General features: G+C 36.7%; 1 protein-coding gene and 1 pseudogene across 5 annotated transcripts in view; both read left to right on the top strand.

Annotated features, from left to right (window-relative positions):
* The window catches only part of CHM (CHM Rab escort protein), a 208,851-nt gene that overhangs the window by 103,896 nt on the left and 89,962 nt on the right, over positions 1 to 14,993 (top strand). The gene's annotated exons all lie outside the window — the stretch shown is intronic.
* On the top strand, positions 12,973 to 13,653 carry LOC112829364 (prefoldin subunit 3 pseudogene; annotated as a pseudogene).

Raw genomic sequence — 14,993 nt, 5'->3', positions numbered from 1 at the left:
AACAGTCTGCTAAACAAATGAATAGCATAAACGGGAAAGTATATGTAGCCTACTCAAGAAACCAAACTAATTTCAGCTGTTTGTAAATGAGTCCTGTAGTCTTTAATTCATGCACACTTGAAAGTCATAAACCTGTCCTTTATAATTTGCACTTACACTGGTATCCCTACATTATTTCATACAAATGCACATGTATTTGTAAACAGCCATATCTTTCAACTTTTTGCTTTCCGACCAGAGTTTTTTTTTTAGTTTTTATTTAAATTTTAGTTAACATACAGTGCAATATTGGTTTTACGAGTAGAATTCAGTGATTCATCACTTACAACACCCAGTGCTCATCACAAGTGCCCTCCTTAATATCCTTCACCCATCTAGCCCATCCCCCACCCACCTGCCTTCATCAACCCTTAGTTTGTTCTCTATTGTGAAGAGTCTCTGGTGGTTTGTTTCCCTCTCTTCTTTGTTTTCCCCCCAATCTGGAGTTTGTTAAAAGAAAAATGGGATTCACAGTGTGGCTGTTTTTCTTTTGACTATATTAGAATTTGAAAATACTCATTCTTGAATCTACAGTTTTTAATCATGGTCCTGTAAGCATAGACCCATATTCTTCAGGTACATTTAAAAATAGAAGGAATTAACTCTAAAATAAGCTTTTGAATAATACATATTTATTGAATGAACAATTAATCTTGATCCTAGTTTTATGTTTTAATGTATCCTGAGAGGTACAACAGTGTAGTTGTTAAGAGTAGAGACTCTTAAACAGACTTTCTGTTTGAATCCTCTGCCACTTACCTACTGGTTAAATCCTGCTTTTTCAGTTTCCTCCCTTATAAAAAGGGAATAACAATAGTATCTACCTCTTAGGGTTGTTAGGAGTTTTAAGGAAATTATTTGCCTAAGCTCTTAGAACAGTACCTGGCACAAATAAGCACAGCATGAACCTTTGTTATATAAAGTGAAATAATTTCCAAACCATGTTAATTTTCCTGTGCATATATGAATTCACATTCTTCGATATAGTGGAGTGGTCCCAAATGCCTAATGAACTGAGAGCCAAACTTCTGACTGTACTGTTTCCACCTTCCATGATGTTTTTGAAATCAGAACTTTACTGTCAGCCTGTAGTCTTCTCACAGAGGTGGATATACCAAGATTAGAGGTGCTACTATCTGAAATCTAGTGCAGTATACCTGTTCCCCTCCCTGGAATTAGCTTTCTTGTTTGTTTCTTCTTCTGTGGGGTTAGATGTATTTCTTTCAACAAGCAAATGCAGATGAAAACAAGCATTCTTTTTCATTGTACTCCTAAAGTAGAAATAAAAACGACTATGGAGGGTCTTTCTAGGCTATGAATATTTTAATGCTTGAAATTGGCTCTTAAGAATAGCAAATAGCAAACTAAGGCACTGTCTGTATGGCACAGATAAATCAAGTATGAATCAGAAGAACTTGGTTATCTGTTTCTACATTTTAGCTTAAATCTCTGGCCTTATGAGACTGTTCTACTTATCTCCAATGCAGTTTGTTTCATCTTAGATATCTAACAATGTCAAAACTTACATGAGAAAAGAAATACTGCTTTGTTTCTGAATAGTTGCTGGGGAGAAAATAATTCTCTTTAGAATGTAAACTTTGGAACTGGTAATTTTTAAGACCCCAACAAACACACTGATGGTTATTGATGTTCAGTCAGTTGAACAGACTAAATGTTTCTACTGTTAATCATTCCTGTGGAGATGGTCTTAGCCACAGAAATATAAAATTGTCCTGACCAATTCAGAACGGTTTTTAAAATTACCCTCATATGTGATCTATAATTAGTGAGATTAAGAAAATTAGCCTGTCAGCCTTGCAGATTAAATTTGAGCTTCTCTGCACTTTTTTCCTCCTGATAGATGCTAAACCATGGATAAAATCGCTCATGTTTTCTCTAGGGATACAAAACTAAGTTTGCAAACTTATGTGAGTTTAATTCCTTATGTCTGTTTGGAGTTTCTAGTTAAATGTTGCAATGGTTTGAGAAAAACACCCTACTTGTCTATGGAAAATAAAAGCAAGGTAGCAAGAAGGAGGACCAAAGCACAAAAGCATAGTAGAAGGTAGTTGAACAGCTGTGAGGCTCTCTGTGTTACAGGATACTCTCTTGCTTTTTGTTAGGAACAGCATATTTATTTTTTTTTAAAAGATTTTATTTATTTATTTGACAGCGACACAGCGAGAGAGGGAACACAAGCAGGGGGAGTGGGAGTGCAGGAGGGAGAAGCAGACTTCCCGCCGAACAGGGAGCCCGATGTGGGGCTTGATTCCAGGACCCTGGGACCATGACCTGAGCCTAAGGCAGATGCTTAACGACTGAGCCACCCAGGCGCCCCAGGAACAGCATATTTAGACTATAAGTAGTTCACAACCCTTTTCTGTGTCAGCATACATGATGGATGTATTTGCATGTTTGACCCATTCCCAGGGATATACCCAGCATTCTTAGAGGCTTTGGCATAGATAAGAGAGGCTGCAGGCTCTGCATAGGACCCACTGTAACACAGCCATTTTTTCCCTTTTCCTCCCACAGACTTAGGGAGCACTATCTCACAGAACACCAAGGTTGAGAACCACTATTATTAAACTAAGCATGAAATTCATACTAGATCTGGAATTCATCTAGGAGTGATGGCTTTTATCAGTCTTGTTAACTGGGAGTTGGCTTATTGTGTGTTTCTTTGTGACTTAAGGAAAAAGGAAGTCATTTTTTTATTTTTAAAGATTTATTTGAGAGAGAGAGAGTGAGTGAGCACAGGGGGGAGGGGCGGAGGGAGAGAGAAATCCAAGTAGTGTGTGGAGCCCGCACGGGTCTTGATATCACGATGCTTGAATTTCCCATGAGAGGAAGAGTAATAAGAGTTAATACACTCTTATATATAACTCATATATCGGGGAAATTAAGTTATAGGAAAGGATAGCATTTATTTGTTTTTATTTTTAAAATTTTAAAGTCTTATCACAAGGTTTCTGTGAGGACTGTAAAGAGAGTATATTTCGGAGGTCAAGCCCTCAAAGTTAAAGAATTTTTTTCCCAGATGTAGGAATAGCATCGAGAACAGTTCAGTGTTTATATGTTTGAGTACTACTTTTTGCAAGAGTAAAGAACACTAGTTATTATGATTTTTAATTGGAAACTAGAAGTCAAACTGAAATCAATCTTTTCTACATTAGAGATTTTTTAAAAAGGTATAAAAATACAAAAAGTTTCTGAGATGTTGGGGACTTACAGTGGTTCTGATCTCACATTTTCCTATGCACTAAATATGTTCCTTTTGAAACAGATATCTTCCCTGGCTAATGAGCCCCTAAATCTGTCTTGCAAATATGTACTCTTGATCACAATCTCGAGAGGAACCTAGTAAGAGTGTTCATTGTGTTTGTTACCACCAGTACATTTGCAACTTTTGTACATTCTTTGATAGCCATATGTATTTTGTCTAAGCACACATGCACTCATACACACATGCTCACTCAGGGCATGTTAGGTATGGGTAACAGTTACTGAATTTTTTACCAAAGACTTAAAACTATTTTCTTACATAAAATATTAAGGGAGCATTGGCTGTAAACTTGGGCTTTCTGTTTTATCATATGCGAGTTTAGAATAAAAATTAGAATTCGTTAAAAAATATGTAGAGAGACAAATAAAAGGTTTTATACTAGCTCTTTTGTAGGTGCCAGACATACATTGTTGAAAACAGAGAAATTCTCTGGTTGGGAGGGGTTGTTGAAGGGTGTTGGACAGAGAGTAGAAAGATAAAATTTAAGAGAGTAATGTGTCTTGTGAAGAAAAGAAAGTAGGCTAATATGGCAGGAAGTGACAATAAGCAGTAGGGAGGTGTCCTTTTAGATGCTATGGTGATCAGGGAAGGCCGTTTAGGAGGGTGATATTTGAGTGTAGTGACACCAAAATATGGTAAGGCATAAGCTCTTGGAGATTTGAGGGAAGAGCTTTCTAGGCATCAGGAACTGTGGCAGAGGTCTAAGTTGGGGTCTTTTGAGATAACAGAAAGATTAACATAACCAGGACAGAGTGAGCAAGTTAATCAGGAATGGGATTTGTGACAATGTATCAATTGAGACCATTGGTGTGCATACAAATTATTGCCACCTGCTTCATTGTTATACCCCAGTAATTTCTTACATTCAGGCTTTCTAGCTTTTGAAATATTTCCTGTTTGAGGATTAGTATTTTACTTCTGTGGGAAAATATGTATCATCTTTAATTTCCTTTATTCATTTTATATGGTAGTATGATTCAGCAGCTTTGATAATAGGACATCAGCTGAAGGTCTAAAGGACTTTATAAAAGATAAAACGAAATGTTAAATCTTGGACACAGAATCTTCTGTGTGTAAAAATAGGTTAAATGAGAATAATAAAGTGAGCCTTTTTCATTTTTCCTGTAATCTCCCTCCAAAGCTGTCAGGGCCCTGTACCTAATATTTATCTTAAGAGGCAGAGAAGGTTTCTTGCCACCCTTAGGAGAAACTTTGGTTAAGACAGAGACCTACTGTTAATTTTTCATATGCTGAATCCCACATACATAATTTTAGAAATTAAAATATTGCCTTGGGGTGCCTGGGTCATTAAGCGTCTGCCTTCGGCTCAGGTCATGATCTCAGGGTCCTTGGATCGAGTCCAACATCAGGCTCCCTGCTCTGCGGGAAGCCTGCTTCTCCCTCTCCCACTCCCCCTGCTTGTGTTCCCTCTCTCGCTGTGTCTCTCTCTGTCAAATAAATAAAAAATCTTAAAAAAAAAAAAATATTGCCTTACATTTTACATTCATGAATTTGGAGAATATTTTCAAAGATTTTTTGTTTTCAATTTCTAAAGCATTAATACAGTTCAGTTTTTATTCTTGTAATTTCAAAATTATTCTAAATACATATAAAATAGTTTTTCCATTTTGAAAATACAGAGATTAGATGAAGACACTTTCTGTTTTGTTGGATTTGTCTTGAGAACATTACATCCACACAGTATATTTCTCTTAATAGCAGCAGACATGGTAACCCTGAAGTCTGTTTTCTTTCTTGTTACATTAGTTTTTAATTAAAGAAAACAACTAGTTGAAGGCAATTACTTTCCGTGAAATGTAATGAAGATTTATTTTGGAAGTGACCTTCACTTTATTAGCCAAAGCAGTAATCAGAATTAATAGAATAATCAAATTATATACTAACTCATAAATCATCATGAATAGTGTTGTGAAAAGTTCAGCTATTAATGGGTGCCATTGTTTTGCACCTGTATTAAAAAAATTAAAACTGGTGATTTCTACCTTGATAGGCACTGAAATTGCTTTTTAAAAGGCTATGTAGGATAGGGATACCAGCCAAAAATTTTCGCACTGTTAATTTATCTGTAATACAATTTGATGTACCAGGGCAAAGTTGAAATTGAGTACAATGTTGGTTTGCTCTCTTTCAGTAAAATCTGACTTATTGGAAGCAGTGCTCGATTAATTAAAATTCTGTTCGTTTGAATATTGTTTGGGGTTAATGGCATCAGAGTTAGATTATACTCCAAATATACACAGTTATCTAAATAATGTGTTGGCTAGACATTAGGTTGCTTTTGTGAATTTTCCTTGAGCTTAAGTGGCAGTTTAATATTTGAAACTTACAGAAAACAGCATATCTCATTATAGACTCAGTGCTTCATATTTCTGAGGAATTTACATGGATTCCCATGTTCTTTTTAATTACAGTGGGACAATGGGAAATTTCCTTGCTGCTAAGCTTTTGTATTTTTCATAGTTGTATGTATGGGAATAGTAGGTCTCCACCATTCATGTCAGATAATTGATGATATTTAAAAACATGCTTTAACCATAGCTTTGTGTAGTCAAGCATTACACTTTGTCAGACCCTAGTAAAAGAAAGTGAATTTTGGAAAAACTCTAAGACTTTGTGAAGTTAGAAAGCAAGTTGTTTTTTTTAAATTAATGTGCAGTATAATTATTTCATATATTTGAAAGTGACATTTTTTCCCCTCTAATTTTACAAAAGAAAGACATATTCACAAGTGAGGAAATTTGTCTTTACTCTTATTTGGCAGACCCGTATATTAATTTCACATTAATGACAATTGCTTATTTTTCAAATTTATATTTTCATTGTGTTAATTTCTTAACTCTATCAAATGTTTGAAAAGTATGAAGAGTATGTATAAATGGTTAAAACTGAAGTATAACTCTCTTAGCATTTTAAGTAAGAGGAATTCAATGTAAGGTTTAAATTTTGATTTATCACTGGCTCTCATTTCATAGGTATTTTTTTTTAATCTTTAAAAATAAAAAAGCTGGGATAAATCTAGATTCACAGGCTTTCGTAGTATACCACTGTTACTTGTTACAACCCTACTTGTTTTCAGAAAAATAAATTGTGACCACCTCAGAGTAGCAAATACCTTTCCCTTTTCCCACATGTTCTATAGCTAATAAAATGAGTGGACACTCTTAAAATTGTACCAGTTCTATTAACATTTGCATTTTGCTGTCTTTGATTTGTTTTAGAAGATTCATATTTAAAATTTTAATGTATAACATCCTGAATAATAGTTGTTTAACATATAACACTCATGACAAGGCAAATAAAAATATCAAAAGAAAACTTACTGAACAACTGAGACATAGGGATTGCAATGCCAAATGTCTACAGGGACAAGGCAGGTCATAGGAAGTGAAGTGGCCTGGAAGAAGATGGTTAGAGCAGTAGAAACCATGGTGAGCTGTTGAGCAGAAGAGAAGAGCTGTTGAGCTGTTGAGAGAAATTGCTATGTGACCCTAAGTCTTGATTGTAGGCCTAGTGTTGCCTGATTTTCTCTTTCAAAGAAGACAGAGATCCAGATTGTTTATGCCAAAGTAACTTTTTTCTTTCAAACTGAGGTCATAACAAAATTTATCTACAAGCAGATTTATCTCATGGACGTCTAGTTGGTAACTCCTTGCTATAGGTAAATGACAATTTTTATTTGTACATGTCAGAGGATGGTATCTTTCACCAAATTGAGGTTTTAAAAAATGTATTATAGCTATTTGAAAATGCCCTTCATTATATCACTCATAGTTAGCAACTATGGTATGTAGTGAATTTATGCCATGTCCATATAACCTCAGAAGTCTAGATTTGGATTTTGAGTTACTCTATAAATTGAGCATCCTTTAAGGAAACCACGAGCATTCCAGTGGCATTTTTCTTCTCACAAATCAACAGCCGAGTAATTCTGGAATTAACCTTTGATTCTGTCTAACTACTATGTTATTTCTTCTGTTTCTTATTTATTTGAGAGGGAAAGAGAGTGAGCAAGCGAACAAGCAGGGGCAGAGGGAGAGGGAGAAGCAGACTCCCTGCTGAGCAGGGAGCCTGATGTGGGGCTTGATCCCAGGACCCTGGTATCGTGACCTGAGCCAAAGGCAGCCGCTCAACCAAGTGAGCCATCCAGGCGCCCCGCTTCTCAGTTTCTTAGAGTATGCTTTCCTCAGTTTCTACTTTTCTGCCGTGGTCAGGACCATAATTGCTAGCTGCTCTCCTGCTCCCACTATCTGCCTCCTTCATCAAACCAACATGGCACTTCCAGTGGCATTCTCGTCTGTCACATCAAATGCAAACACTTCTACTTACCTTTTAGCCCCATTTTGTAATAATTTTATCCTTCAGCTCTTTCCTGTCATTCCCCAGTTTGTGCATCCATTTTATTTATTTATTTATAAAGATTTTATTTATTTATTTGAGAGAGAGTGAAAGCGAAAGATCACAGAGGGAGAGGGAGAAGCAGACTCGCCGCTGAGCGGAGAGTCCAATGCGAGGCTCGATCCCAGGACCCTGAGATCATGACCTGAGCCGAAAGCAGACGCTTAGCCGACTGAGCCACCAGGTGCACCAGTTTGTACATCCATTTAATTATTCCAGTGTCTATGCACACTCTCACCTTTCTGCATTTTCTCATTACTTTTCTACCTTTTAGGATTTATTCCCGCCCCCAACAGTCTGGCCTGTTCCTCTTCAAGGGTTGACACAGGCCTAGCCATCTGATCTTCTTTCACTACACCTGACTGCTAGAAGCTATATGCTTTTAGGCAAGTAGTTTACCTTCTCTGAAATTGGTCTAGCTGTTTTAAAGGTTTTCTCTACTTTTGACGTTCTGTAACTCCTCTTCCAACACGTGTTGACCTCTTCTTTCAATTCCCTTATAATACTTCTAGTCTACCACAAAATATATTCTTTATTTTTTTCAGTTGTTACGCTTAATACTATAATTTTTCTCATTTATCTAACAGGGGGCTAAGTCTGTGCATCTACTGTGAAACTAGCATAGTACCAGTGGCTAGTTGGTTGATTTGAGCAATTTCAATTTTATATGTAGCCCTAGGGGACTCATGTTCCAGGTTAGTACCATTAGCCTTTGAATTGAGAAAGCTTGCAGGTCTTTCCTAGGATTTGCATAACACAAATGACTATCCTTTATTTTATTTTACTGTATGAATTGATACATACCATCCAATGGGGAAAAAGTGAATGTATTGGTGACTGAAGGCGCCTGGGGCACTTCTTTGTGTGAACCAATTCAGTTTAAAATAAGATAGTCCTGAGCAGGGATTTGGTTTGGGGGTATGGAGAAGGTATAGAGGGTATATAGTTTAAAGAAGGAGCCCAGGAATCGCAGAGGAATAAGGCTATTTGACCTGACAGTCAATTTTTTAATAAATAGCCAAAGGAGAAAATTATTGGACGTGTAATCCACAGGAAGAAAGAATATGGTTTTTGTGAGGTAATTATACATCAGCCATCTGACAAGGTTCTTTGAGAGGGCTAAATAAAGTGGGAATGAGGAGGAGTCAGTGAACATTTAGATTTTCAAAAAGCCTTTAATAAGATTTTATACCAAATACTGCTTTAAAAATGTCCTCCTACCATGGGTTTGGGGATAATGTTTAGTCATGCATAGAGATCTAGTTTAAACATAGGAAAAAAGGAATGGGTGGATTCAATGAACTCCTCCTTGCATGGGGAGATTTTTACAGTAAGCTGTAATATTAATATATTATATATATAATTATTATATATAATTTTGATTTATTTATTTAAGAATATAATAAAAGAAATATTTACTGTTTTTTTTAACATTTTTGTAAATGATTGTGGACAGTCAGCATAGTAACTCTCAGCTGCTTCCCAATTTCTAATAGACACGGAGGGCTATTGTAGATAGTAAAATATCGAACTGAAGAGTATTAGCTGAAGGATTGTTTCATAACGTTATGTGAGAAGGCAGGAAAATGGCATAAGTGACTGTAACTCTAAATGGATCCGCCCATATTTTTCAACACATGAAAAGATCTAGGAGTTGTTATGTAGGGATCTCAGAAAACATTAGCTTTGGGTATTCTTGTGTCTGCATTAAGAAAAACCCACACTATATAGGACATAGTCATGAAGGGCATTACAAATAAAAGTATATTAATGTCTTGATTTAAAATTGATGCCTATTTACCTGTGTTGTTTGTACAGTTTGAGTTTTGAAGACTAGGTAGCAAAATGGATCAATGATTTAAATAAGAATTATATAAGAAGTGATTATATCATGTACAGAATGTCAAAGCAGAGAAAGAGGCAGAGAAAGGATGTTAACCCAAAGAAATCCAGAGAGCCTAAGTAGATTTACTACTATAGTCTTCTTTGCTACATCTTAAAAGTTTGAACCAAGGGCTTCCTTTTGAATTTGAAAGATCTTTTTAAATGAATTTGCTTAAGTAGATATGTGGCAGATTAAAAAGAAAATGAAGCTGCTAGTCTGTGTATTCAGACTAAAAATTTCAGTTTTATTAAAAGCTTAGTGTAGGGGCGCCTGGGTGGCTCAGTCGTTAAATGTCTGCCTTCGGCTCAGGTCATGATCCTCGGGGTCCTGGGATTGAGCCCCCTGCTCCGTAAGGAGCCTGCTTCTCCCTCTCCCTCTCCCCCTGCTTGTGTTCCCTCTCTTGCTGTGTCTCTCTCTGTCAAATAAATAAAGTCTTTAAAAAAAAAAAAAAGCTTAGTTTAAATTATGTTTAAAGAGTAGTTAGGGGGCGCCTGGGTGGCTCAGTTGGTTGGGCGACTGCCTTCGGCTCGGGTCATGATCCTGGAGTCCTGGGATCGAGTCCCGCATCGGGCTCCCCGCTCAGCGGAGAGTCTGCTTCTCCCTCTGACCCTCTTCCCTCTCGTGCTCTCTGTCTCTCATTCTCTCTCTCAAATAAAATCTTAAAAAAAAAAAAAAAAGGAGTAGTTAGGAAATACTGGTGCTTTCCCATCAAAAGCTCCATTGATGTCATTGCAATAGGCTGTATTGGAGAATCGTTGAGTTGACATGTTTCTGGTTTGCGTACAAACCAGGGAGCCATTCTACACATGATGTATAGATACAGAGCCTAGGTTGTGACCCAAGCATATAAATTGACCTCCAGTATTTTTGGAAGGCTTAATTTTTTTTTAATATTGAATGATGAATTTTTAATTTTTTAAAATTCCAGTATAATTAACATATAGTGTAATAGTAGTTTCAAGTGTACAGTGTAGTGATTCACCAATTCTATACATTACTCAGTGCTCATCATGGTAAGTATATTCTTAATCCCCTTCACTTATTTCACCCATCCCCCCAAAGAAAAGAGAACTAGTGAAAAAAAAAAAGACGGAATGATGACTTGTATTCTATAACTTATATTAATTTATTCTGGGTCCCTTGTGCAATTATTAATACAGATCTGTTTCTGTCATATAATATATAGTTTTATTGTGACTTTTCCTATAGAAGGTTAATTTAAGGACAGCTGGGAAAGCTAAAAAAAAATGAATACATCATCTACAGAATGTCACCGAGAACAGAGGAAGCTAGATATATGGCTAAGAGCTATAAAATAGAGGCAGTTTCTGGGGTGAGTTTTCTGAAGGCTATGTATTCCTTTTGGCAGCTTTTTCTAAGTTAAGCATGATGATTATGCCTTTCAAGAATGACGGCAATGCCTAAAGGGCTATCCATCTGTCCACAACTTTTTCATGAGTGTGAAATTTGCATCAAAAGCCCCATTGGACTTAGGTACTTGTGACATATAATTTCTTGAATTAGCAGCAGTGCTCTGTCCTTACAGGTAGGTGCGTGGTAACTTTTTGAAGGCCAGAAACTAATCTGTTCCTGGTACCCTCCTATCTAGATATTTGTACCCAGAGTATTATGTAATGAATGGCCAGAATAGATATAGTGGTTGTTGAGGTTGGTAACAATTAGTTGGCTCTAATAATCACACCCTAGGTGGAAGAGAAGTGTTTCTGCAGAATCCTTCAAAGCTCTACCTGTACAGGGAGATTGAATCAGGCTTGAACAGTTAAATTTGATTGTTAAATATTTCAGAGGGGAGACTGCTCTCATGAATATCTGAATTACCTTAAACTTGTCTTCAGGAGGACATCTCCCTGCTACATCCAGTCCATCAGCAATTCTTGTCAGCTTTATGTCTCAAATTGTCTCCAGTGTCTCCATATCATCTCCATTGCCACTACCCTGCTTCAGGTTGCCATCATCTCTCACTTGGTCTACTGCAAACATAACTGGCCTCCTCTTCTCCACTCTTGCCCCATTGACAGTTCTCTACACAGCAGCCAAGCTCATCTTTTAAAAAAATATAAATCTGATCTAGTAATTCCACTACTAGGTATTTACCCAAACACTGTGAAAACATTAATTCAAAAAGATATAGCACCCTTATGTTTATTCAGCATTATTTATACTAGCCAAATTATGGAAGCAGCCAAAACGTCCATCAATAGATGAATAAGATGGGGTGTGTGTGTGTGTGTAGATGGGGACACACACACACATACACACACACCCCAATATGGATAGATCTAGAAAATATAATGCTAAGTGAAATAAGTCAGGCAGAGAAAAACAAATACCATATGATTTCACTCATGTGGAATTTAAGAAAATAAAAACAAAAAAGACTCAGAGAAGAAACTGATGTTTACCATGGGTGAGGTAGGTGGGGGAGGTACATGAAATAGGTGAAGGGGATTAAGAGTACATTTAATATGATGAGCCTTGAGTAATGTATAGACTTGGTGAATTGCTGTATTGTACACCTGAAACTAATATAACACTGTATGGTAGCTATACTGGAATTAAAATTTTTTAAAGTTAAAAGAAGATATAGGGGCGCCTGGGTGGCTCAGTCGTTAAGCATCTGCCTTCAGCTCAGGTCATGATCCCAGGGTCCTGGGATTGAGCCCCGCATTGGGCTCCCTGCTCCGCGGGAAGCCTGCTTCTCCCTCTCCCACTCCCCCTGCTTATGTTTCCTCTCTCCTGTCTCTCTCTCTGTCAAATAAATCAATAAAATCTTAAAAAAGAAGAAGAAGAAGATATAGTCCATGGTCTCTGCGCAGGTGCAAGTCAGGGCCCGGGTTTGCACTCAAACTGATCTGGACTGGCTGGAGGTCTTATCAGGGCAGTGGCTATGGCTTGAGGGGTAGTTTTGATTTCTGTTTGCCTGAGTTATGATATAAGCTGGCAAGAAGAGCTTAAGGAAGAATGTGGGACAAAGGTTGGTGAGTACAAGCAGGTGGGCAGTAAAGGTCAGCTCTTAGGATCTAGCTGGTAACAAAACCACTGAGAGAACAAATGCCACCATTGTGAGCAACACATGTTTTCCCTAACAGGCATGACTGGAATGGAAAAAAAAAATGCCACTGAGAAGGAGTATAAAAAACTTATATACATATGCAGGTGTACACTTTTGCAGTTGTGTTGATTTATGGTAGATATCAAGTAATTCTTCCCAAGAGCACAAAACACACCCTGTTCTCGTTTAAAATGAAGAGGAAATTTGTTGGATTCTGACTGTCTGATCATTGGACTTCTTCCTTTATGACATCCACACAAGTCGTGTGCTCGCTTCCCCAAGATGGCGGCCCCAAAGGACGGTTATGGCTTAGAAGTGGCCACGGGGAATGGGTGGCGGCTCCACCTAGGGATTACTGAGGTCCTGTTTGTGAAAGATGTAGATTCCTTCATGAAACAGCCTGGGAATGAGACTGCAGATACAGTACTAACGAAGCTGGATGAATAGTACCAGAAGTAAAAGTTTATGGAACTCAAACCTTGCTCAAAAGAAAAGGAGGCTAAAAGGCCAGATTCCTGAAATTAAGCAGACTTTAGAAATTCTAAAATACATGCAGAAGGAAAAAAGAATCCACCAGTTCACTGGAGACCGGATTCTTACTGGCAGATAACCTGTATTGCAAAGCTTCAATTTCTCCTACTGAAAAGTGTGTCTGTGGTTGGAGGCTAATGTAATGTTTGAATATGGTATTGATGAAGCTCAGGCATTGTTGGAAAAGAATTTGTTGACTGCCACGAAGAATCTTGATTACCACAGAAGTCAATATGGCCAGGGTTTACAATTGGGATGTAAAAAGAAGAAACAAGGATGATTCTACCAAGAACAAAGCATAATGCTGGCAATTAAAAATGTGGTTCAGTTTTCCAAACATGTTATTTTAAATACCCCAAAGTTTATCCCTAAATGTTGACATGACTTTGATTTTTTTTTAACAGCAGGAATGACAATTAAAACTAAAAAAAGATAAACACTTTATTATAAAAACGAAATTAGTTTCAAATATTTTATGAAATTAGCAGTATTTTCATTTTTTTTATTTCCAACAAAGTAAATCTACTTTCATCTTTTTTGGTTTTTCATAAAAATATTAGCTAAAATGGCTGAGGTATGCTATGGAAGCTGAATTCTGGACACTTTGCTTTATTGGCTGATGTTACTCTCACTTGATTTGGTTAAACCAATGTAGAGGTAGGAAAAACAGTTGAAATATTTCCAAACTTTTCTTTAGCACATATGGGGCTTTATGGCTCTCTGTTGCTGTTGTTTATCTTATATAAATGGATTTTCATTAATTACTGTTTAGCCAATAACAATTATAATATTCTGTGTTTTTCAGGAAATGGTGATTTGCCTCCCTAAACAGTAAGAGGGCTATCGAGATCCTTTTTTCTTACCCCATAGAAGTGCACAGTGTCTTTGCAATGCCAACATAAGGGAGATCTGGCCAACAAGAAATAATAAAATTCTTTAGCCACTCAGAACTCTTGGCTAAGGCAGTTTTGTATTTCTTAGCAGTTCTCCAAAGCAGCTGAACAAGAATTTAAGATAAATATGAATCTGCAGTGGTTGAAAATATTTGTGAGCTTTTTTATTCATGATAAAACCTCATAGAGTAGAAAAATTCCTGTGGAAAGCCTTTGGTACAGTGGCTAGCATTGGGTGATACAGATTCTGATAAAAACACAAATATATTATTCCATCTCCATGTAGTACAACATAGACTCGTACAATGTTTTGTATTTGTATATCGTGATATTAAAACATTGAAGTTAAAAAAATAACATCCACACAAACCAATCCTAAACATTCTTTACATTCTTGTGTTCCTTCTGTGTAGTATATGTCCACTACTGTTAAGTTGTGTTGAAAACCAGGTAATTTGTTGATGGCTTACTAAAATAAATAGTTAAAGATGCCTCTCTTGCATTTTATATTTAAATATATTTTTCAGAGACCTCATTTACCCTAAAACTTAATAGAAATTAATTTTCAAACAAAGGGATACTAAAGTAGCAATATATTTCATAAATAGTGTAATATATAATGAAAGGAGGTCTTTGTAAACAAATACATTTAATTTTAGTTAAGTGGATTTCTCAGGCTTTTGATAATACCATAATAGTCTATGGTATGATATTTTATGATTTTGTTTTAACTTTATACAACTTCTGATTCTGAACTTGATCCCCTTGCTTTTCTTGGAATGTGGGAAGATACTTAAAATTTTTTTCCTGAGGGGGGGTGTTGGTGTGTGTGTGTGTGTGTGTGTGTGTGTGTGTGTGTGTGTGTGTGTG

This window comes from Callorhinus ursinus, unplaced genomic scaffold (assembly GCF_003265705.2).
Source record: "Callorhinus ursinus isolate GAN/ISIS: 27379988/994484 unplaced genomic scaffold, GSC_fseal_2.0 scaffold40, whole genome shotgun sequence".
Classification (NCBI taxonomy): Eukaryota; Metazoa; Chordata; class Mammalia; order Carnivora; family Otariidae; genus Callorhinus; species Callorhinus ursinus.
The sequence above is the reverse complement of the archived record's forward strand: the minus strand, read 5'-3'. Positions and strand labels throughout refer to the sequence as shown.